Source organism: Anabrus simplex, chromosome 1 (genome assembly GCF_040414725.1).
Source record: "Anabrus simplex isolate iqAnaSimp1 chromosome 1, ASM4041472v1, whole genome shotgun sequence".
Taxonomy (NCBI): Eukaryota; Metazoa; Arthropoda; class Insecta; order Orthoptera; family Tettigoniidae; genus Anabrus; species Anabrus simplex.
Window position 1 is genome coordinate 844,183,243 of NC_090265.1, and position 23,690 is coordinate 844,206,932.

The following is a 23,690-nucleotide window of genomic DNA, read 5'->3' on the forward strand; positions in this document are numbered from 1 at the left end:
GATTCATCTTTTCATAACACTTCTCCGTCTTCCCTACCAACCTACATCCTCCAGACGGTGGGGTGCTATCTGTTCTTCTGGTAGTTCTGAGGGAATGTCAAGATCATTGATGCCGGTACCTGTTAGCCATTTAAGTGTTTTCTTTGGACTGGGTAACAGATATTCTCCCATTCCTAAGTCGAATGTAAATATGGATAGCATTTACTATACTTGTGCACTGTTGGGTAAAGGCAAGCGGATCAGGAAGGTGAGAAAGGTGCTAGGATGCGTGGTGGCACGTTGGTCTCACGTAGCCTTTACAGCTGGATGGTAGTGTCACTGGCCACGTAAGACCAATGTGCCACCACAATTTCAGCACAATATAATGACCACACTTTTGGTCCAATTAAAATGCAAGTTTCTGTAATGAGATTCACTACTTTATTCTCAAAAGTAAGAAATAACAAATTGGCTCCAAGTGATTTTTTCTTACAGCATATATGGCATATAAGGTGTTAAGTGTTAAATTTGTGTGTAATGGGTTAGGTTCCAATAGATGGAATGTTTATTCTTCAGCTGATTGTGCTCCGTAGCTGTAGGATGAGAACACTCATTCAATACTGAGGGCTCTCTCAGCAGTTACTGGTTATCCATTCATTCATTCATTCATTCATTCATTCATTCATTCATTCATTCATTCAAATACATTGTGACGGTTATTCCAGTCATAAAAAGTCTTCTCGGCTTCAGACGTCGATGAATGGGCTGATGGTAATGCAGTGGGTGTCGTTCAGTCAATTCACTGACTAATAATTTGCATTTAGGGCTGTCACCCTGGCGGTAAATTCCCTATCAGTTGTTACCTATTCTTTTTATATTTCAAAGAACTTGGGAACTTAACGAACATCTCCTTTGGTACATTATTCCAATCCCTAACTCCCATGTCTAGAAAAGAATATTGGCCCCAATTTGAACATTGAATTACAAATTTATCTTTATATTAAAATCTCTCCTACATTTAAAAACTCCATTTAGTTTCTCTCCGTTGATGCTGGGGTTCCGTAGCTATAACCGAGAGCATTCAACTCATTCCTTCATTCAACTACTCATTCAATGATGAATGCTCTCCCCCCAGTTTGTGGTTATCCGTGACTGGAAGAAAAGAGTTGTATTCATTCAGGCAGTCATTCTATTCAATTCATGCATAATATATGTTGAATTCGGAAGAAACCTCTGTACAAACTTACTAAAAATGCATTGAAAAATTGCCATGTAGTTCAATACAAATATTAATAACTTATTCATAAAAGTTTGAGGTTAAGAAACTGAATCCTGGGCAATCACTTAATATTAGTCAAAGCAAAGGTATCACAAGGAAACGTGCAAACTATTTACACTATAACATTTGCAATAAGTTCAAAATGTACATTCAAAGTGGTTGCTACTTCTTAGCATAATCAACATCAAAACGTCATGCCCTGCAGCGAGCTACATCAATTGCCACAGAGTTAGCAGCCATCAAAACTTTAATTCACTGGGTTGGAGAAAGTGAACACTGATGCAAGTGATCTGCAGTCTGTTCTATACCACACTCACAATCTTCCGAGGAGCCTTGGGCATTCTGCTGCTTGGTGGCGGTCATTCCAGTCATAAAAAATTTTCTCGGCTTCAGACGTCGTGGAATGGGCTCATGGTAATGCAGTGAGTGTCGTTCAGTCAGTTCACTCACTAATAATTTGCATTCAGGGCTGTCACCCTGGTGGTAAAATTCGCTATCAATTGTTACCTAGTCTTTTCATTATTATTCCAAAGAACTTGGGAACGTACCGAATATCTCCCATGGTAAATTATTCCAATCCCTAACTCGTATGTCGAGAAAAGAATATTGGCCCCAATGTGCAATCTCGAATTACATCTTTATCTTCAGATTCCTACATGTAAAAACTCCAGCTTATTTGTCTACTAATGTCATTCCACGTTATCTCTCCACTGACAGCTCGGAAATTACACTTACTCGAGCAGCTCGTCTCATTACTCCCATGTTTTTGCAGCCCAAAGTTTGCATTATTTTCGTAACATTTAATTTTTGTCGAAAATCACCCACAGAATATCGTGTTTTAAACAATCTATATATATATATAAAATAACTTGTCCTGACTGACTGACTGACTGACTGACTGACTGACTGACTGACTGACTGACTGACTGACTGACTGATTCATCATTGCCGAGCCGAAACTACTGGACATAGAGAAATGAAATTTTGGGGATACATTCATATTAACATGTAGGTGCTCGCTAAGGGAGGACTTTTGGATATTCCGTCGCTAAGGGGGTGAAAAGGGGGTTTAATTTTAAAATGAGAATATCTATATGTCAAAAACTTAAAGGTTTAGGGTAATAAAAATTGGTATTTGGTATCTCCTTTAAAAGTAAAGAAATACGTATTTTTTGTTTTCGGAAAATCCCATGAAGGGTGAAAAGGGGGGGAAGGGGTTGAACACCTTTTATGAGAAGACTTATATCCCAAAAATTGAAGATGTTATAGTCATAAAAATCTTAAACTTATATCTCACAAACTGAAGATATTACAGACCTGAAAAAGGTATTTTGGATATCCTTTAAAAATAAAGAAACGTGTACTTTTCGTTTTTGGAAAATCCAAATAGTGAGGGTATCTATATCTCAAAACTTTCAATCTTTACAGATGTAAAAATTGGTACTTAGAATCTACTTTCAAAATATAGAACCACAAATTTTTTGTTTTCGGAAAATCCCAATAGGAGGGGTGAAAAGGGTGGAAAATTGTTGAATGCCTTCAGTAAGGATCCGTATATCTCAGAAACTGAAGATGTTACAGACCTGAAAATCGGTATTTGGGGTCTCCTTTATAAATTAAGAAATATGTACTTTTTGTTTTTGGAAAATCCAAATAGTGGAGGGTTGAAAGGGGGGGTGATTTTTTAAAATGAGTGTATCTATATCTCAAAACTTTAAAAGTTTTCAGATGTAAAAATTGGTACTTAGAATCTCCTTTCAAAATAAAGAAACGCGTATTTTTTCGGAAAATCCGATGAAAGGGGGTGAAAACTGGGGAAACGGAGTTTAACACCTTTTATGAGGAGAATTATATCTCAAAAACTGAAGATGTTACAGTCATGAAAATTTAAATTTGGAACCACCTTTAAAAATAAAGGAACATATTTTTTCGTTTTTGGAAAATCCAAATAATGGGGGTGAAAAGGTGGGGTGAATTTTTAAAATGAGTGTATCTATATCTCGAAACTGTAAAAGTTTACAGACGTAGAAATCGGTATTTAGTATCTCCTTTCAACAAAGAAACACGTATTTTTTGTTTTCAGAAAATCCCAATAGGAGGGGTGAAAAGGAGTGAAAAATGCGTTGAATGCCTTTAATGAGGATACTTATATCTCAGAAACTGAAGATATTAAAGACCTAAAAAAATGTATTTGGGATATCCTTTAAAAATAAAGAAACACGTACTTTCTGTTTTGGAAAATCCAAATAGTGGAGGGTTGAAAGTGGGGTGAATTTTTAAATGAGTGTATCTATATCTCAAAACTTTCAAAGTTTTCAGATGTAAAAATTGGTACTTAGAATCTCCTTTCAGAATAAAGAAACACGCAATATTTTGTTTTCGGAAAATCCCATGAAGTGGGTGAAAATGGGGGGAAATGGGTTGAACACTTTTTATGAGACTTATATCTCAAAAACTGAAGAGGTTACAGTTACGAAACTTTAAATTTGGAACCTCCTTTAAAAATAAAGGAACATATTTTTTTGTTTTTGGAAAATCCAAATAATGGGGGTGAAAAGGGGGGTGAATTTTTAAAATGAGTGGATCTATATCTCGAAACTGTAAAAAGTTTACAGACGTAGAAATTGGTATTTAGAATCTCTTTTCAAAATAAAGAAAAAAGAGTGAAAAATGGGTTGAATGCCTTTAATGAGGATACTTATATCTCAGAAACTGAAGATGTTACTGACCTGAAAATCAGTATTTGGGATCTCCTTTATAAATAAAGAAACATATATTTTTCGTTTTTGGAAAATCCAAATAGTGGAGGGTTGAAAGGGGGGTGAATTTTTAAAATGAGTGTATCTATATCTCAAAACTTTCAAAGTTTACAGATGTAAAAATAGGTACTTAGAATCTCCTTTCAAAAGAACGAAACACGTATTTTTTGTTTTCGGAAAATCCCAATAGGAGGGGTGAAAAGGCGTGAAAAATTGTTGAATGCCTTTAATAAGGATCCTTATATCTCAGAAACTGAAGATGTTGCAGACCTGAAAATCGGTATTTGGGATCTCCTTTATAAATAAAGAAACGTGTATTTTTTGTTTTTAGAACATCCAAATAGTGGGGGGTGAAACGGGGGGGGGTGTATTTTAAAAATTAGTGTATCTATATCTCAAAACTTCAAAAGTTTGCAGATGTAAAAATTGATATTTAGAATCTCCTTTAAAAGTAAAAGAACACGTATTGTTTTGTTTTCTGTAAATTCCAACAGGAGGGGTGAAAAATATGCATAATGGGTTAAATGTCTTTAATGAGGATACTTATATCTCAGAAACTGAAGATATTACAGACCAGTCAGTTAGTATATGGTGTGCCCGTTCGCATCTCGTAGACCATTTACAAAATGGCGGCGTAGGAAGGTATGGCCCATGCGATCTATTAAGGCAATGAACTTCTCATTAATGCGGTATATAGAAGACCATGCACGTCTCGGAACGGACCAATTTGGAAGACACTACAGGACAGTAGAGGGTCAATTGGATTGTTTTACGAAAAAATATAGCAACGGAGCAATTGTTAAAAAAATCTTTACTCTAAAAAATTTCATCGGTAGAGGAAGGACGCAACTCCAAGCCAAGCTTCACATCTGTAGATTATTCAGGATTTCCGGAGAAGATATTGACTATTTTATGATTGACGTTCAAAACAGACGAAATAATTCACCGGCGCACATTATAAGAAGAGCCGAGATATTACAAAAATAAGTAAAGTACGGTGAGCTACATCTGACTTGGATCCCGTGAGCAACCATTCTGCGATTGGCGAAGAAGGACTCACTGTATCAGTGGACCGATAACTTCGTACGGGCAGAAAATTATCCCTGTTGAATTTAAAGATCAACAGAAGTACATTTCGAATTCGGGAGAAAAAGGCTGTTACATAAATTAATAAATATATATATATATATATATACGGAGAACTTATTTCCGACTGAAGAAAATTTCATCCCTAAGAATAAGAAATAGAACAATCGATTGGGATAGATCATCAAAGGAAAGGAATATATCATGACTGATTTCTCCGCAGAAAGAATTTTCTATGCTGTTTGCAGAATTGGATTGATGACTGCTTGCTAAATCTACAAGATGGACTGAACTGGGGAAAGGTACCTTCCCAACCAAATGACCAGCCGATGAGGAAGAAGGCAACGGCCAACTAGACGACCAGCCGATGACCGGGAAGGCGATGTCCAACCTGAGATCCAGATCCTAACAGAGGGTCCACCACATCCAAGCAATGGAGCGACAACCAGACCAAACATAACATCTAACGAGCTAAGTCTTTACATTTTCTAGTAGAGTAGTTTCTTTCAATCTACACCCACACTCTAACCTCGGCATGTGCTGATTAATTGGTGATATTTATGAATTAATTAAGAACGTGTGTGAATAATAAAGTGAAGTGTGAGATATTTAAGGCTATAACATAAGATGGCAGTGTAGAATTACAGTTCTATTATATCATATACACGCTACCGCACTTGCTCACAAATAGTAGAAACTAGCATGGGTAAATGAAAGAAGTGTTTCTGGTGAAGATCTGATAGCAATGAGTCTATACAAGTCGTGAAACTTCGATTGATCTCGTATTAGTTGTACAATGATTACGTCACGATTTTACCTGCGCGGCAGACATGAATATTTTTAAGTTACGTACTCCTTACTTTATAGAAAGAGGGCATTGAACTTCGATTGCTGTTAAGATATAAGAGGTTATTGAAATGCGTTTTATAATAAGGCAATTCTAAGATGTTTGGCATAGAGCTTTAAGAGTAATCGGCGATATGCGTACGGTAATAAGTATGCCAGTGGTGTGATAATGTATATTGAAATGGTGTTATAATATGGTTATTTCTCGGAGTATATTAAGGAATATTTGAAATGCAGAGGTTTGTTTATGTGCTGCGGTATGAAAAAGAATTGCTATTTGCTGAGGAAACGTTACGTTAGATTAACACGAGGTGAGTTCTGTGTCACATAGAAAGAGTACGTTAAAAGAGTGCACATCGCGCAGATGACCCATTTTAAGGTAAGATTGACATGTATTATGGTAGAATTGTGAATCGTGACAGTTTTATCTGACATTGGTAAATACTGTGTAGCATATACGTGAGAGTTCATTAACATATGGTTTAACTATGCTCATGACTAAGTCTACTTATGATATTCTTTGGTGCGGTGACATATTTCAATATGAATGCGTATTAATTTTGTTCTGTACTGACCATATGAGTTGAGTAGCTCACATACATGAGATATATTGAGTAATAGGAGATAGCTAAAGCACATCGAGCCGATGGTGGAGATGTGTGTGGATCGGAAACTACCTAAACAGTTAGATAGATGATTTATTTCTTTTAACGCAGAGATGATTTGAGTTGAAGTTCTTAAAGAATATAATGAGTAGGAAAATGGTAAGCTAGGAGCCGTATGTCGTAGGCTCTAGGGAGGTATTGTCTTAGCCCGCGAGTTGTTATTTAAGCGTATTCAAGAAGAAGGACCAAATAATCAGAGTTCAGATTTATGAATGCAAACTCAAGAGAGCAGTTTTATGATTTCATACTCACGCTAGAGTTTATTTGGGAGACATATAAGCAAAGATATGCTCAGATTTATATTCAGAATCTGACTTTATCCCATTTAATTTTTATTACGCTTCATTCTAGCAAACTAACCGTTTTTATCACACAGAATTGATTTAAATGTGGTAAGAATAATTAATGTAATTATCGTGACAGTATTTCAACAGACAGAAGTATTTATATGGAGACTGTGATTGCTCAGTGATCTATTGAATATAATTAGAGTAATTTAAACACATTTCGGAACATGATTACGAATATAGACATAAATAATGAATGTGAACTTGAACATTGAATGAGAATGAGTGTAAATAATTTAAAAATCTCAATTATTTTACTTTTATTTGAGCCAGCGCTGACTCTGATCCCTTAGGCATAAAGGCTATCAAGCTTATACTACCCAGAATCCACATCAACTTTTCATTGAACGTTATTTTAATCCAATAAATCTTGTTATATTATTTTTCTAGGAAGTGTCTGTGTTATGAATTCTTTTTGGTAACACCTAGTTTATAAGTTAGCTGGTAAGTTAAGTAGACATAAGTAACTGAAGGATTTGATGAATGAAAGAGATTCTTTTTGAGGTTTTCGGCCGTTGGTACTTACTCGAGCGAATAGGTTCCCCAGTGATACGTGTCTCAGCAGACCGAGTCTCTTCCGAAACCACGTTAAAAACAAGCATATGGAAAATCTCAGATTTTATGAGCGATAGATAGAATACCCTGAGAAAAATAGAGCTACCGGGAGAATAGTGTGCTGACCGCCTGGCAGCGGGCAAAATGGAATCTCCTTTAAAAATACAGAAACATTTATTTTTTTTGTTTTCGGAAAATCTAATTAATGGGGGTTAAATAGGAGTGACAAATTGGGGTGAATTTTTAGAAAGACTATATCTACGGTATATCTCAGAAACTTAAAATGTTACAGACGTAAAACTGGTATTTGGAATCTCCTGTTAAAGTAAAGAAACAGGTATTCTCGGAAAATCCAATGAAGGGAGGAACATTGGTATTTGGAATCTCCTTTAATCATACAGTAAAGAAACACGCCTTCTTTTTTTTTGGGTGTGGGGGGGGGGGTAAATCAACTTAACCGCTGTGCGGTAAAAACGGAGGTGAGACCAATTGATTTTACTGTTCCTAATGTACTTATAAGGAGCCTCCGTGGCTCAGGTAGCAGCGCGCTGGCCTCTCACCGCTGGGTTTCGTGATTCAAATCCCGGTCACCCCATGTGAGATTTGTGCTGGACAAAGCGGAGGCGGGACAGGATTTTCTCCGGGTACTCCGGTTTTCCCCGTCATTATTCATTCCAGCAACACTCTCCAATATCATTTCATTACATTTGTCATTCATTAATCATTGCCCCAGTGGAGTGCGACAGGCTTCGGCAGCCGGGACAATTCCTATCCTCACCGTTAGCTGGTGGCTTATTCATTCCATTCCTGACCCGGTTGAATGACTGTAACAGGCTGTGGATTTTCAATGTACTTATTCTGATCATAAACCGATCATTTTTAATCTTTCCTGGGTTCGTTTTCAAGAGCCGTCTTTTCCTTTGGAGAACCTTCTTAGATTACCTACAGTAGATTCTCCTGGCATATAAATAAAAATTTAAACACATTTGAAATAAACGATAGATATAAGATTGACCGTGCAATTGTTCACTTCTATAATAAGGTCAATAATGCACGGAAGTACGTCATTCGTATCGGCAGAAGTGCTGCGCACTTGCCTACGGGCGACAATGGTGCTGGTCATATTGTCATCAATGACAATGGCAGCAGATGTAATTTACCGCCAAGTAGAGGTCTTGCATCTTGCTGTGGGGTCTAGAACATCGATAATAGTAATAATAATAATGATAATAATAATAATAATAATAATAATAATAATAATAATAATAATAATAATAATAATAATAATAATAATATTCTGGACCGTCGTCAAAATGTGCGGACAGTGCTGGAAACGGGTCCTGGACGGTAATGACTGCGAATTGCAGTCCGGCCGCCGGTTCAGTACCGCCAAGGCACCTAAGACGACACCACGCCGGATCTCCTCAAGGATTTGATCCACATTAAAAATGCTTATAGGGAAACATGGCAAAGATTTAGGGACCCAACTGACCGGGTTGAATGCCTGGACCTAGCTCGGGAAGTACGAAATCGATTGCTGGAAGAAAGATTGAAAAATGGGAGGAACGTTGCCATAATCTCTCAGAAAACGAGTCAGATCGCGAATTTTGGCGGAATCTCTCAGAAAACGAGTCAGATCGCGAATATCGGCGGGTTATAATATAAAACGATAAGCATTCAATTATAAATGTCAGTATAATACCGTAGCGAAGCACGGGTATCTTGCTAGTATATGTAGGTATATATATATATATATATTCGTGACTCAGCCTGTATGGTGGACACTCAACAGGCTTCGCACAGGCGTCACTCGATCCAAGGCTTTCCTGAAGAAATAGCAGATTTCAACAGCATCTGTAGAATGTGAGTGTGATGTGGAACAGACTACATATCACCTTTCCCCAGTTCTCGATTCGAGAAATCATGGTGATGGTCCGATACATTGGAACCATACTGTAAGTGGGTTATTACCAGTGACTTATACTGTGTTCAAACTGACAACTACCACCTTCACTACAAGGTTCCAGTTTTCCATGTAAAAGCTGATGCACACGTTCTGGCATTTCATAAGAAATTTGAGAGCAGGCAGCAGTTATACGTCGTTTCATACCACCTGGAGTAATCGGTATGTTCTTGTAAACAGTGTCTTTTAGCTATTCTCAGAGAAAAATCTAAAACGGTCAAATCTAGAGCGTATAGGTTCCCTTCGTCTTGGAAACAATCGGCGAAGACAAACGGTAGTACGTCCTGCACTATGTGCTGAACAGCTATCATGCTGATAGCACATGTTCCTCGTCTGCAGCGGAACGTCTTCTAACATCTGTGGAAGTTGATCTGTTAGAAGGTTGAGATACTTTTTGAGAATCTAGCGTTCCTTCGATGAAAAGAAGACCTATGGACTGATTGTTCACTATTCCACACCACAAGTTTAAACTCCATGGACGCTGACGTTCCACATGACGAAACCAACGGGGATTGTTTATGAGTCATTAGTGCATGTCTTTGAGGTTTATTTGGCCATTGATTTGTAAATGTTGTTTTATCTCTAAACAAGATACGTGATAAATCTGGTTAACCTTGTGTTAATACTCATGTACAGACGTTAAAACATTATTCTCAAAATAGTTTCCATGTAACTCGTGATGAAGAGGGACATGGCACGACGGAACTCATGGCGTGTAGAACGCGTAGTGCACTTACCTGACTTCGTTGTGCGATTGCACGGGAACTAATGTGCAGATCTACAGCAATAACAGCTAGAGCATTAATTTCACCCTCTTATCGAGTCATTAATTTGTTTCTGTTACGTTTTCAATGTGTTAAATTTCCAGTTTTACGTAATTGGTTGAAGGAATTTTAAAATAATCATTGTCGAGAGGGGTGACGTCTATTGGGATATCGTCCCGCGTGCAGGAAACAACAACGAACAGCATTCTACCTACAGTCTCCATACACCATAACCACTACACCACAGAGGCGAACATTATAAGAAATGATGTTTTAAAACCTGAATTTAAGAAAAGTATTTTGTAAAAAATGACTTTCCAATGTAAGTTTTATCACTATCACAAGTTTTCAAATGCTTGTGGCTTTTATGGGGAGTGTATGGCTGAACAGGGGAAAAATATGAGAAATTAAGCACTGCTAATAGCAGTGATAGCAGCTGAAGCGGGGTGGCGCCAGAGAAATAATTCCGGTAGCTTTGACCAAGGAAGCGTTCCATTCCAAGAAGTCATTACTGACAAACAAAAGTCTATCATTGCAAGACAGAAGTTTGTAAACTTGTGTGTTCGAAGCATACTTTCTTCGGAAAGTGATGATTGTGCCGATGGCAATTATTGTTTTAAGATATAACACAACTGGGCAACCTCCTCTCGTAACACTAATCAGAGATAAAAAAAAAAAGAGTTGCGATACTTCGAAGAATGTAGGTGTCGACGAAAAATGAAGGATGTGACTCCCCAGGCTTCGCGAACGTAAGCAAGTGTTAGGCAATGGAGACAAGGTCTAGAAGAATGTGAGGAGCCTGACACAGGTAAGTTGAAAACTCCTATGATAACATCACTTGCATGCTACGACCTCATGGAAAGTTTTCAGGATATCATCAAAACAAACTAACAAAATTCAAACCCCATAGCGCTGCTGCCCTGATGAGCCTTGGACTAGCAAGTGACCGCTGCTTATCTTGAAGGCCTGCAGATTACGAGGTGACGCGTGTTCAGTACAACGAATCCCACCGGCTGTCATTCTCGGCGTTCTAGGCCGGGGCTGTTATCTCACCGACAGATAGCTCCTCTATTGTTCTGATGTAGGCTGAGTGGACCTCGAACTAGCCCTAAGTATCAGGTAAAAAAATCCATGACGTAGCCGGGAACTGAGTCCCGTGTTCAGGGTAAGAGAGTCTCACAAACCCTAGATCTCAGTGCTGTAGAAAATTAAGAGTTCTGCTACATACCCTCAGGATGTAGAAAGTTTTAGGACGGTACTTCATTAAATCACGCGTGTGTCTATAAATCTTTGTGGTATTATGAGTCGCTTCACAGTGAACGATGGATCTATTTCTAAGTAACCAATGCATTGTTTGAAGACATTATTCCATATTGTTGAATAATTCGTAATAGGCTATGCATATGTTACAGGGAAAGTCGATTCTTAGTAAGAGTTGACTCTCCCTGGGCAGATTCAACTCTTAATAAAAGTATCGGTAACAGTTGATTGAAAACAAACAGATCAATTTTTCTTAGGAAGAGTTAACTATGCCTGCTGTGGTTTGGTAAAACGTGATTCGTAGATGCTGCTCTGCAAATGTTACCGCGCGCGCCAAACCTTTGTTATGGTTATTAAAATATTCCAATTGCTTGCACTCGTACTTCTATTATTGAAACTTGTCTTTGTTTTGATTACCCCAGCACACAACAGGTAGTCGCCGGTCGTCATTACTCAGCTCTTTATTGTTGTGCAATAGTGACAAAAGATTCATTTACGTTTCAATAGTTAGTTTAAGTGTGTAATAATTATGTCTGACCCCACAGCAGAACTGTTTCGTGAAAAACTGAAGCAAGAACTCTCGACTTCCAAGGTAAATTCACTGACATTGACCAAATTGAAATATGATAGTTACATTCAAAAGGTGAAAAATCTAAAAACTGCAACTAAAAAACTTTTTTTTTGCTAGTTGCTTTACGTCGCAACTACACAGATAGGTCTTACGGAGACGATGGATAGGAAAGGCCTAGGAGTTGGAAGGAAGAGGCCGTGGCCTTAATTAAGTTACAACCCCAGCATTTGCCTGGTGTGAAAATGGAAAACCACGGAAAACCATCTTCAGGGCTGCCGACAGTGGGATTCGAACCCACTATTTCCAGGATGCAACCTCACAGCCACGTGCCCTTATATTTCAGAACCTGAAGATATTACAGAGCTTAAAACTGGTATTTGGGATCTACTTTAAAGATAAAGACACAGGTATTTTTTGTTTTGGGAAAATCCAAATAATGGGGGGTGAAAAGAGGGATGAATTTTTAAAATGAGTGTGTCTACATCTTAAAACTTTAAAACTAAAGAAACACGTATTCTTTTGTTTTTTGTAAATCCCAATAGGAGGGGTGTAAAAGGGTGAATAATAGGTTGAATGCCTTTAATGAGGATACACATATCTCACAAACTGAAGATATGAGAGAACTGAAAATTTGTATATGCGATCTCCTTTAACAATAAAGAAACACGTATTTTTTTTGTTTTGGAAAATCCAATTAATGGCTGTTAAACAGGAGTCACAAATTAGGGTGAATTTTTTGAAAGACTATATCTACAGAATATCTGAGAAACGTAAAATGTTACAGACGTAAAAAGTGGGTATTTGGAATCTCCTGTAAATGTGAAGAAACATAGGTGATTGGTTTTTGGAAACTCCACTTAAGAGGAACTAAAAAGGGGTGAAATTTTAAAATGAGAATTTCTACAGTATATCTCAAGGAACTTAACATGTTACAGAAATGAAAAATGGTATTTTTTATCTCTATTAAAAATAAAGAAACGTGTATTTTTAGTTTTCGGAAATACCACTTGGGTGGACGGGGGAGGGGAGTAAAGGTGACTGAAAATGGTGTTGAATTCTTTTAATTGGGCTACTGATATCTCAAAAATGAAGATGTTACAGGCGTGAAATTTGATATTTGGAATTTGCTTTAAAAGTAAAGAAACATGTATTCTCTGAAAATCCAATGACGGCGGGGGGGGGGGGGGGGGTGAAAGAATTGAAAAATTAATTGACTTAATTGTATGAGAATACATACATCTAATAAAAACTAAAGTTGTTACAGACGTGAAAATTGATATTTGGATCTCCTTTAAAAACAAAGCATAAACGCGTTTTGGTGGGGAAACCATCTTGGGGGGCGGGATTGAAAAGGAATTGAATTCCTTTCATGTGGACATATAAATCAAAAACTGAAGAATTTAGAGTCGTGATAATTGGTATTTAGAAGATCCTTTACTATTCAAGAAACAATTTTTTTGCCGGAAAATTCACTTAGGGGGCTGGGGGAGGAGTGTGAAAGGAAGTGAAAAAAGTGAATTATTTTTATGGGGATACTTACATCTCAAAACTGAAGGTAATAGACGTGAACATTGGTGTTTGGAATCTCCTTTTAACATAAAGAAACACGCCTTCTTTTAATTTTTTTGGGGGGGAGGGGGTAAATAAACTTAACGGCAGTGGGGTGTAAAAGGTGGTGAGACAATTGATTTTACTGTTCATAATGTACTTGTAAGGAGCCTCCGTTGGTCAGGCGGCAGCGCGCCGGCCTCTCACAGCTAGGTTCCGTGGTTCAAATCCCGGCCACTCCATGTGACATTCGTGCTGGACAAAACGAAGGCGGGACAGGTTTTTCTCCGGATACTGCGGTTTTCCCTGTCATCATTCATTCCAGCAACACTGTCCAATATTTCATTTCATTTGTCATTCATCGATCATTGCCCCAGAGGAGTGCTTCGGCAACCGGCAAAATTCCTATTGTCGCCGCTAGATGGGGCTTTATTCATTCCATTCCTGACCCTGTCGAATGACTGGAAACAGGCTGTAGATTTTCGATGTACTTATTCTGATCATAAGCCGATCATTTTTAATCTTTCCTGGGTTCGTTTTCAAGAGCCATCTTTTCCTTCGGAGAACGTTCTTAGATTACAGTAGCCTCTCCTGGCATATAAATAAAAATTTAAACACATTTGAAATAAACGATAGGAATATTATTATTATGTTCTGGACCGTCGTCAAATTGTGCGGACCGCGCTAGAAACAGGTCTTGGCTTGGTAATGACTACGAATACAGTCCGGCCGCGGGTTCAGGGTTGCCACCGTTAGTACTTTAGTACTAGATCTAGTACTTCGTGGACATTTTTAGTACGTTAGTTCTTTTTATGGAAATCTAGTACTTTTTACGGAGGTAGAGTAGACGTTCTTCCACTGCAGCAGAAGAACAAGAAAGAAATTTATAAGAAGTTTCAGAGCCAAGTAATCTGTCTTTTCATACTGAATTCTGTGAACAAGCTTTTTAGAGGGCAGTTTTTAGTGATCCTATTTTAAGAAATCTCTTCATGTCGAACTAGAAAACTGCAAAAGAGATGGCAGTTTCATCAGTATAATCCCATTAGCTACATATTTCCCTAATGCAATTACATAAAGTGCTTATAACGTTAGGTAGGAAATGGTGGGTAGCAAAGTCCACAGAAACTTAAAAATCTTTTCAGTCTCTCGAACATACCTGCAAAACAACACACTATTAAACAATAGGCCCTATTTATATTGAACTTGATTGTTCGACAGACTGGAACGGCTTTTAAGTTACATTTAACCGAGTCGACATTGGAAAGTGTGGTTTCCTTCTTAACAAACAAGTCCACAGAATCGCAGAATGAGTACTAAGAATTTATGGAAATTTGGAACTCTTTAATCGAACTAAAAAATTCTGTAGGCGACTACCTCTTTTCAAATTTGAGAAAAATTGAAGGCATTGCTCTGTTTACCACATTCTCCTGCTGAAAGAGAAGTTTCTTTTCCTGCACTTTCTGTTAATAAGACCAGATTGAGAAACAAACTACTATTCCGTAGCGTATGGAATGGGCTCCTTCTAAAGCACTAGTCTGCCCAAAATGTTCACATTTCAAATCAGTTTATTGCTTTGGCAATATTTTCCACGGATTAAGAGAAGAGCAAAATGTGAAATGCATGTTAATATATTCTAAAAGACAGCCAAATTTTGGGTAGTGTGTGAAGACAAAATGAATGTGTGTGTGTGTGTGTGTGTGTGTGTGTGTGTGTGTGTGTGTGTGTGTGTGTGTGTGTGTGTGTGTGTGTGTGTGTGTGTGTGTGTGTGTGTGTTGTGTACGCTATTCATAGTGTTCATGTTCTAAACATAAATAAATGACTCTCATCTGGTAGTCAGCTTGGAACTGGAACTGTTAGGATACCTAGTGGGTGTTGAAACTGCAACATCGCTGTTTCCCATCATAGATATCAAAACCGATAACTTCTGCTAATAACGACTTTCTCATTTAATAAAGGTATATTTTTGATAAGTATACTTTTTTCTATACTGCCTTCTTGAATAATCCTACACCATTGTAAAAAAAAAAAAAAAAAAAAAAAAAAAAAAGACTTAGACTTTTCTCCATAATCTAGTACCTTTTCACGGGAAAATTTAGTACGTACATTTTTTGCCCGGTGGCAACCCTGCGCGGGTTCAGTACCGCCAAGGCATCCAAGACGACACCACGCCGGATCTCCTTCAGCATTTGATCCATACTAAAAATGCTTATGGGAAAAAATGGCAAAGATTTAGGGACCCAACTGACCGTTGGAATACCTGGACCTAGGCTGGGAAGTACGAAATCGATAGCTGGAAAGAAAGATTTAAAAATGTGAGGAACTTTGCCGTAATCTCTCAGAAAACGAGTCAGATCGCGAATTTTGGCGGATTCTCTCAGAAAACGAGTCAGATCGCGAATTTCGAAGGATTATATATAAAACGTTAAGCATTCAATTATAAATTTCAGTATAATACCATAGTGAAGCACGGTATCTTGCTAGTGCAGAATAAATGGAGAACTAAAGCCCAAGAAGTTGTGAAGTACTTATTTTTTCTGACAAGGAGAATAAGGTTGCTACTCCTTTCCCACATCAGTATGTTTGTTCTTAGGATTGTACCTCCTTGTTGCTCAAATGAAGCTTTTTCAATAACGTCAGAACGAATAATCTGTTCTGATGCAGACAGGGAATTGTACGTAGGTGAAATAAACAAAGCGAAACAAATAGTTGTTGAATCCTAGAAGAAGTCGTGTGAAAATTTTGGTAATAACCTGGAAAGGCTAGGTCAAGCAGCAGGGAAACCTTTAGGGCAGTAATAAAGACTGTTACGAAGAGAAGAAGAAATAAATAAATCGTGTAGGCGCGCGGCTGTGAGCTTGCATCCGGGAGAGAGTGGGTTCGAATCCCACTGTCGGCAGCCCTGAAGATGGTTTTCCGTGGTTTCCCATTTTCACACCAGGCAAATGCCGGGGCTATACCTTAATTAAGGCCACGGCCGCTTCCTTCCAACTCCTAGGCCTTTCCTATCCCATCGTCGCCATAAGACCTATCTGTGTCGGTGCGACGTAAAGCCTCTAGCAGAAAAAATCGTGTTTTGGGTAAATCAGGTGAACTCATAATAGATCCCGGGGAATCACTGCACAGGTTGAAGGAAATATTTTAATAACCTTCTGAACGTAAGAGAAAATCTCCTGGTGACGTCGCGAACAACTAAGCTCATGGGGAGGAGGACAATGATGTTCGTGAAATTACAGACCTGACATTTAGTATAGAAGGCAGGGATGAAATGGCTCCATAGTGTAATAAGATTAGCATGGAGTGTTAGTAAGGTACCTTCTTATTGCTCAAAGGAGTAATTGTGCTTATCTATAAGCAACGGAACAGGAAAGATTGCAACAACTATCGAGGTATCTCATTGATCAGTTTACCGGGTAAGGTGTTCACTGGGATTTTGGAAAGTAGGGTGCGATCATTGGTTGAAAGTAAGTTGGATGAAAACCAGTGTTGTTTCAGACAACAGAGGGGCTGTCAGGATCAGATTTTCAGTTTGCTAGAAAAGGCATTCGCCAGAGACCGAGGGAAAAGATGTTTGCTGTAGGCCTACTGGGTGCTATGGGATTGATATAATTTATTTGTGTGATCCCTTTGACATGTCTTAATCTAGTTTTAAAGTTGCCTTATTTGTATATTTTCTCTGACACTTTCTAGTCAGATGTTACTGTTGCCACTGAATTTATTTATGCACCAGTTGGTCGTCTTAAGTTTAATAAAACCTTATAAAAGGTGATTACATGTTCCTTTACTTCAATTTATTAAACGTAAGAAGAAAGCAAGATAATGGAAAAATTACTTCGTCCGGAACGTTTAAGCATTGACCCAGAATCCAGTAACGCTCAACAAGAATGGAAACATTGGTACAGCACGTTCAAGAACATTTTGGCGTATCAAGTAAGTGACGCTGACAAATTACGCATATTGATCAACCATGTTTCACCTACCGTTTACGAATATATCAATGAAGCCAAAACTTATAATGGCGCCATTAGAATCTTGGTTAGTATTTTTTCCAAGCCCGTGAACGAGATATTTGCCCGACACAAATTGGCAACTAGGAAGCAGCTATCTGGCAAAACTGTATGGATATATATATAAAATCTTTAAAGCTTCTGAGCAAGGATTGTAATTTTAAAGCTCTGACGGCAGAAGTGAACAGAGATGATTGTATTCGCGATGCTTTTATTGCCGGCCTTCTCGACTCAAGCATTCATCAGAGGTTATTGGAGAATCCTAATCTTACTCTCGAGGAGGCTTCGATGAAAGCAAAGGCTTTAGAGTCGGCACTGGAACAATATATTCAGTACCAAGGACCTGTCCAGGAGCATCGTTTTTCTAGTTTATCTCATTCAATCGCCGAAAGACGTGAATGTAGCCCGGCGGGTAGTGAAATATCAGGTGAGGTTGTCGCCGCAACAAGAAAGAAATGCTACTTCTGTGGACTTAATTATCACAACAGAAACTCTTGTCCAGCAAGGGAGGCCATTTGCCGTGCCTGCTCAAAAATCGGCCACTACGCAAAGGTGTGTAGGCCTAAGAGCTCAAAATCTTCAAGCTCCAACAAATCTTGCCATTGTCATACAATACTTTTAGCTTCTATTTCTCCAATGGGTTGTTTATCTAAAGCAATAATACCCATCCGTTTGAATGGAATGAAGACCAACGCTCTAGTTGATACGGGCAGTTCAACAAGTTTTATTTCCGAGACGCTGGTCCAAAAGCTTAAAGTACCTGTTTCTGCTAGTGGCCTTACTGTTACTATGGCTTCAACGTCGCTTAGCTCTTTAGTGAAAGTAGCCTGTTCTGTAGATATAAAAATTGAAGACTACGTTTACAAAGATGTTGAACTTAACATTTTGACAGACCTTTGCTCTGACGTCATTTTAGGACATGATATACTTGGCCGTCATTCATCTGTAGAGATTAAGTTTGGGGGTCACAGAGAACCTCTAAGTATCTGCGGATTAACAGTAGCGAAGGTCGAACCTGTTCGACTTTTCCGAAATATACCTCCAGATTGCAAGCCAATCGCCATAAAGTCCAGACGCCACACAGCAACTGATACCAAATTCATTGAACAAGAAGTTCACGACTTTTGAATGAGGATGTTATAGAAGAAAGCTTTTCTCCATGGCGTGCTCAGGTTCTTGCTACCCAATCAGAAAACCACAAGCGCCGTATGGTAGTTGACTATTCACGAACAATAAATCAGTATACCGAGATAGATGCTTACCCACTCGCACGTATCGAGGATATAGTCAACAAAGTAGCAAATTATGAAGTGTTCAGTTCAGTTGACTTGAAAAACGCCTATCACCAGAACCCCATCTGTGAGGAGGATCGCCCTTACACAGCATTCGAGGCATGCGGTAAACTTTGGCAGTACAAACGGATTCCATTTGACCCCACAAATGGAGTACCTTGTTTCCAAAGAACAATAGATACGATCATAAAAAATGAAAGACTTAATGGGGTTACTGCTTACCTAGGCGATATCATTGTGGGTGGCAAGACCAAGGAAGAACACGAATTCAATTTGAAGAAGTTCCTGAAAGCCGTGGAAAAGTATGAATTCACGATCAACGAGAAGAAGAGTGTTTATTCGGTCAAAACAATAAAGCTACTAGGTTATATCATCTCCAATCATGAAATTCGTCCAGATCCCGACCGATTGACACCTTTACAAGAGCTCCCATTACCAACTGACACTGCTTCTCTTCGAAGAGCGATGGGCATGTTCGCTCATTTTGCCAACTTCATCCCAAGATTCTCCCAGAAAATACATAACCTTTCAAGTGGTAGTTTTCCATTAAATGACAAAGCTATTGAAGCATTTAAAGAGCTGAAAGATGATGTGAAAAATGCACTAGTATCAGCCATAGATGATAAAGCTATGTTCACTGTAGAGACTGATGCTTCAGAACACACCATTGGAGCAACACTAACACAAAATGGACGCCCCATTGCGTTCTTCTCTCGCACACTAAACCGATCTGAACAACGACATTCATCCGCGGAGAAAGAAGCGCAGGCTATCATTGAATCCGTGAAAAAATGTAGACATTACCTGCTAGGAAGACATTTTCGACTCATCACTGACCAGAAGTCAGTAGCCTTTATGTTTGATACTAGACATCTTGGTAAGGTGAAGAATGAGAAGATACTGCGCTGGAGACTTGAACTCTTGTGTTTTGATTATGAAATAGTTTACAGACCAGGACAACATAACGAAGCTGCAGATGCCTTCTCCAGAGTTTGTTTGGCTATTGAGTGTTGCGGACCTAAACTGAAAATCCTCCATGAAGCTTTATGTCACCCTGGTATAACACGGCTTAATCACTTTATTAAGTCGAAGAACTTGCCGTATTCGCTAGAAGATGTAAAGAATGTCAGATCAGCTTTTAAAATTTGTGCTGAATTGAAACCTAGATTCATCAGGCATAAAGGTAATCTCGTCAAAGCTACCCGTCCCTTTGAGCGCATCAACATGGACTTTAAGGGACCTCTACCATCCAAATCTAGAAACCGTTATCTCCTCATATTAGTTGATGAATATTCCAGATTCCCCTTCGCCTTTCCTTGCCCAGATGTTACCTCGTCCACTGTTATTTCTAAACTTAAGCAACTTTTCTCCATATTTGGATTGCCTTCATATGTTCATTCCGATCGAGGCTCAGCATTCATGTCCCAAGAACTGAAGACATTCTTCACGGCTGTTAGTGTGGCGACAAGCAGAACGACTCCATACAATCCAAGAGGCAATGGTCAAGCAGAAAAATATGTTGGAGTTGTGTGGAAAACTAGAGAACTAGCTTTGAAATCAAGGGGAATGCATATTCAACAGTGGGAAGAAGTTGTACATGATGCCCTCCATGCCGTCAGATCACTGCTATGTACTACTACCAATGAAACTCCCCACGAGCGGATGTTTAAGCACCAGAGAAAATCCAGTTATGGACACTCAATCCCCTCGTGGCTTCTGGCTCCAGGTCCAATACGCCTAAAAAAGCATGTCAGGCAATCTAAGTACGGACCACTCGTGGAAGAAGTTACTCTTCTTGAAGCAAATCCCGAGTATGCTCATATACAACACCAAGATGGAAGGGTAACTACTGTTTCGACTATAGACCTGGCACCATTGCCTTCTTCAATCGGCATTTCTGAAGAAAGGGGCGAAGAAGATGCCGGAGGAGTAATAGATGGACAGCATTCCCATGGAAGCCCAGAACATTGCCACACCCCTGTCTCATCACACGGATCTTCAGATCCAGCTCCATGCGAGACGGAATCTCCTGAATCATCAAGGTCAGAAGAAAGGGGCCCAACCGCCTCTTTTACTCCTGACCAGCTACCGAGACGGAGCATAAGAATCCGTCGCTGTCCGGCCCACCTTAAGGACTATTATCTAGGTGGGGGTGAATGATATAATTTATTTGTGTGATCTCTTTGACATGTCTTAATCTAGTTTTAAAGTTGCCTTATTTGTATATTTTACCTGACATTTTCTAGTCAGATGTTACTATTGCCACTGAATTTATTTATGCACCAGTTGGTCGTCTTAAGTTTAATAAAACCTTATAAAAGGTGATTACATGTTCCTTCACTTCAGGGATTAAGGGTAGATTATTAAAATCAAATGCATGTGTGTTGACAACAGGGATACAGGGATAATTGATGGCAGAATGATTTCTTGGTTCATGGTAATTACAGGGTTACATAAGGCTGTAATCTTTCACCTTTGTTGTTCTTAGTCTACATGGATCATCTGCTGGAAGGTATTAAGTATCAGGGATGGATTGAGTTAGGTGAAAATGTAGTAGGCAGTCTAGCTTATTATGCTGAAGACTTGGTGTAAATGGCAGATTGTTCCGAAAGCCTGCAGTCGAATGTTTTGGAACTTGGAAATAGGTGCAATGAGTGTGGAATGAAAATTAGCCTTTCCAAAACTAAATTACTGTCATTAGGTAAGAAATCCAAGAGAATTCATTGTCAGATTAGGGATACAAAGCTGGAACAGGTAGATAATTTCAAGTATTTGGGATGTGTGTTCTCCCGCGATGGGATGGTGGTGAGATTGAATCAAGATGCAACAAAGCTAATGTAGTGAGCTCGCAGCTGCGATCAACAGTATTCTGTACGAAGGAAATTAGCTCCCGGGCGAAACTACCTATACTTACATCGGTCTGTTTCCAGACCAAATTTACTTTACGGGATTGAAAGCTGGGTGGATTCAGAATATCTTATTCATAAGTTAGAAGTAACAGATATTAAAGTAGCGAGAATGTTTGCTGGTACAAACAATGGCAGGAAAGTACTCAGAATGATGAGATAAAGGCTAAGTTAGGAATGAACTCGATGGATGAAGCTGTATTCATAAACCGGCTTCGGTGGTGGGGTCATTTGAGACGAATGGAGGAGGATAGGTTACCTAGGAGAATAATGGACTCTCTTATGGAGCGTAAGAGAAGTAGAGTGAGAGTAAGACGACGATGGTTAGATTCTGTTTCTAACGATTTAAAGATAAGAGGTATAGAACTAAATGATGCCAGAGAACTAGTTACAAAAAGAGGATTGTAGCGGCGGTTAGTTATTTCACAGAGGCTTGCAGACTGAACGCTAAAAAGCATAACAGTCTATAATGAAGATGTATGTATTTCATAACTCTTCAAAAGAGAACACGAATAATAACACACAATAGAATTGATGTAAATAAAATATTGGAAACATATTTTGTCGCAACAATTACCTCAATCACAGAGTGAAGTAAGGCTGTACAAAACAGCCACAAAAAGGAAAAATAAAAATCTGGAACCGGGCGAAACAGGGTAGGAAGATGTTCTGGTGAATATATTACTGGTTATTATAGGCAGACTTATCTCTGAATTACAGAAAGGAAAATATAATTGGAAGAGTTTTATAGTAAATTCGAATTGCTAAGTATTATACCTGGGTGAGACAACATTGAAATCTTAAACTGTGCCACAACATAAAAGAGAATTACAGATAGTTCTTTGGAAGAAATTTTGAGCGATGATTTGATTCATTTCATAGCATATATTAACTGCAAGGATAAATATATCCACCCTACGTTCAATGTATAGAATGTTGTTTAAAAACCACATCCAAGAACTGTTTCTTGATTTAGAAATTGAAGTACGAATATTCATGTCAACTGTTGCAAGCAATTGTTCTGCCGAGCACTCTTTCTTAGTTCTCTAAAGCCTCAATAATGATTTCAATCAATCAATCAATCAATCAATCAATCAATCAATCAATCAATCAATCAATCAATCAATCAATCATCTGCAATTAGGGCTATCTCCCAGGTGGCAATTCCCTATCAGTTGTTTGCCTAGTTTTTTTCTTAAAAGAACTTAGACATGTATTGAACATTTCCCTTGATAATTTATTCCAATCCATTAATCCTCGTCCTATAAATGACCTTAGATTAGCAAGCGTCCTATAAATGAATATTTGGCCCAATTTGTCCTCTTGAATTCCACCTTTACCTTCATATTGTGATCTTTCTTACTTTTAAAGACGCCACTCACACTTATTTGTCTACTAATGTCATTCCACCCCATTTCTGCGCTGACAGCTCGGAACATACCACTTAGTCGAGCAGCTCGTCTTCTTTCTTCCAGTTCTTCCCAGCCCAAACTTTGCAACATTTTTGTAACGCTACTCTTTTGTCGGAAATCATCCAGAACAAATCGAGCCGCTTTTCTTTGGATTTTTCCAGTTCTTGAATCAAGTATCCTGGTGAGTGTCCCATACACTGGAACCATATTCTAGCTGGGGTCTTACCAGAGACTTATATGCCCTCTCCTTTACATCCTTACTACATCCCCTAAACACCCTCATAACCTTTATTTACAATCCCTTTTATGTGATTACCCCAATGAAGATCTTATATTAACAGCCAGATACTGACAATGATCACCAAAAGGAACTTTCACCCCATCAACGCAGTAATTAAAACTGAGAGGACTTTTCCTATTTGTGAAACTCACAACCTGAATTTAAACCCGTTTG

General features: G+C 38.6%; 1 protein-coding gene across 3 annotated transcripts in view; it reads right to left on the reverse strand.

The window, feature by feature from the left end:
* LOC136857622 (uncharacterized) overlaps positions 1-23,690 on the reverse strand; it is an 80,854-nt gene that overhangs the window by 48,712 nt on the left and 8,452 nt on the right. The window lies entirely within an intron of this gene.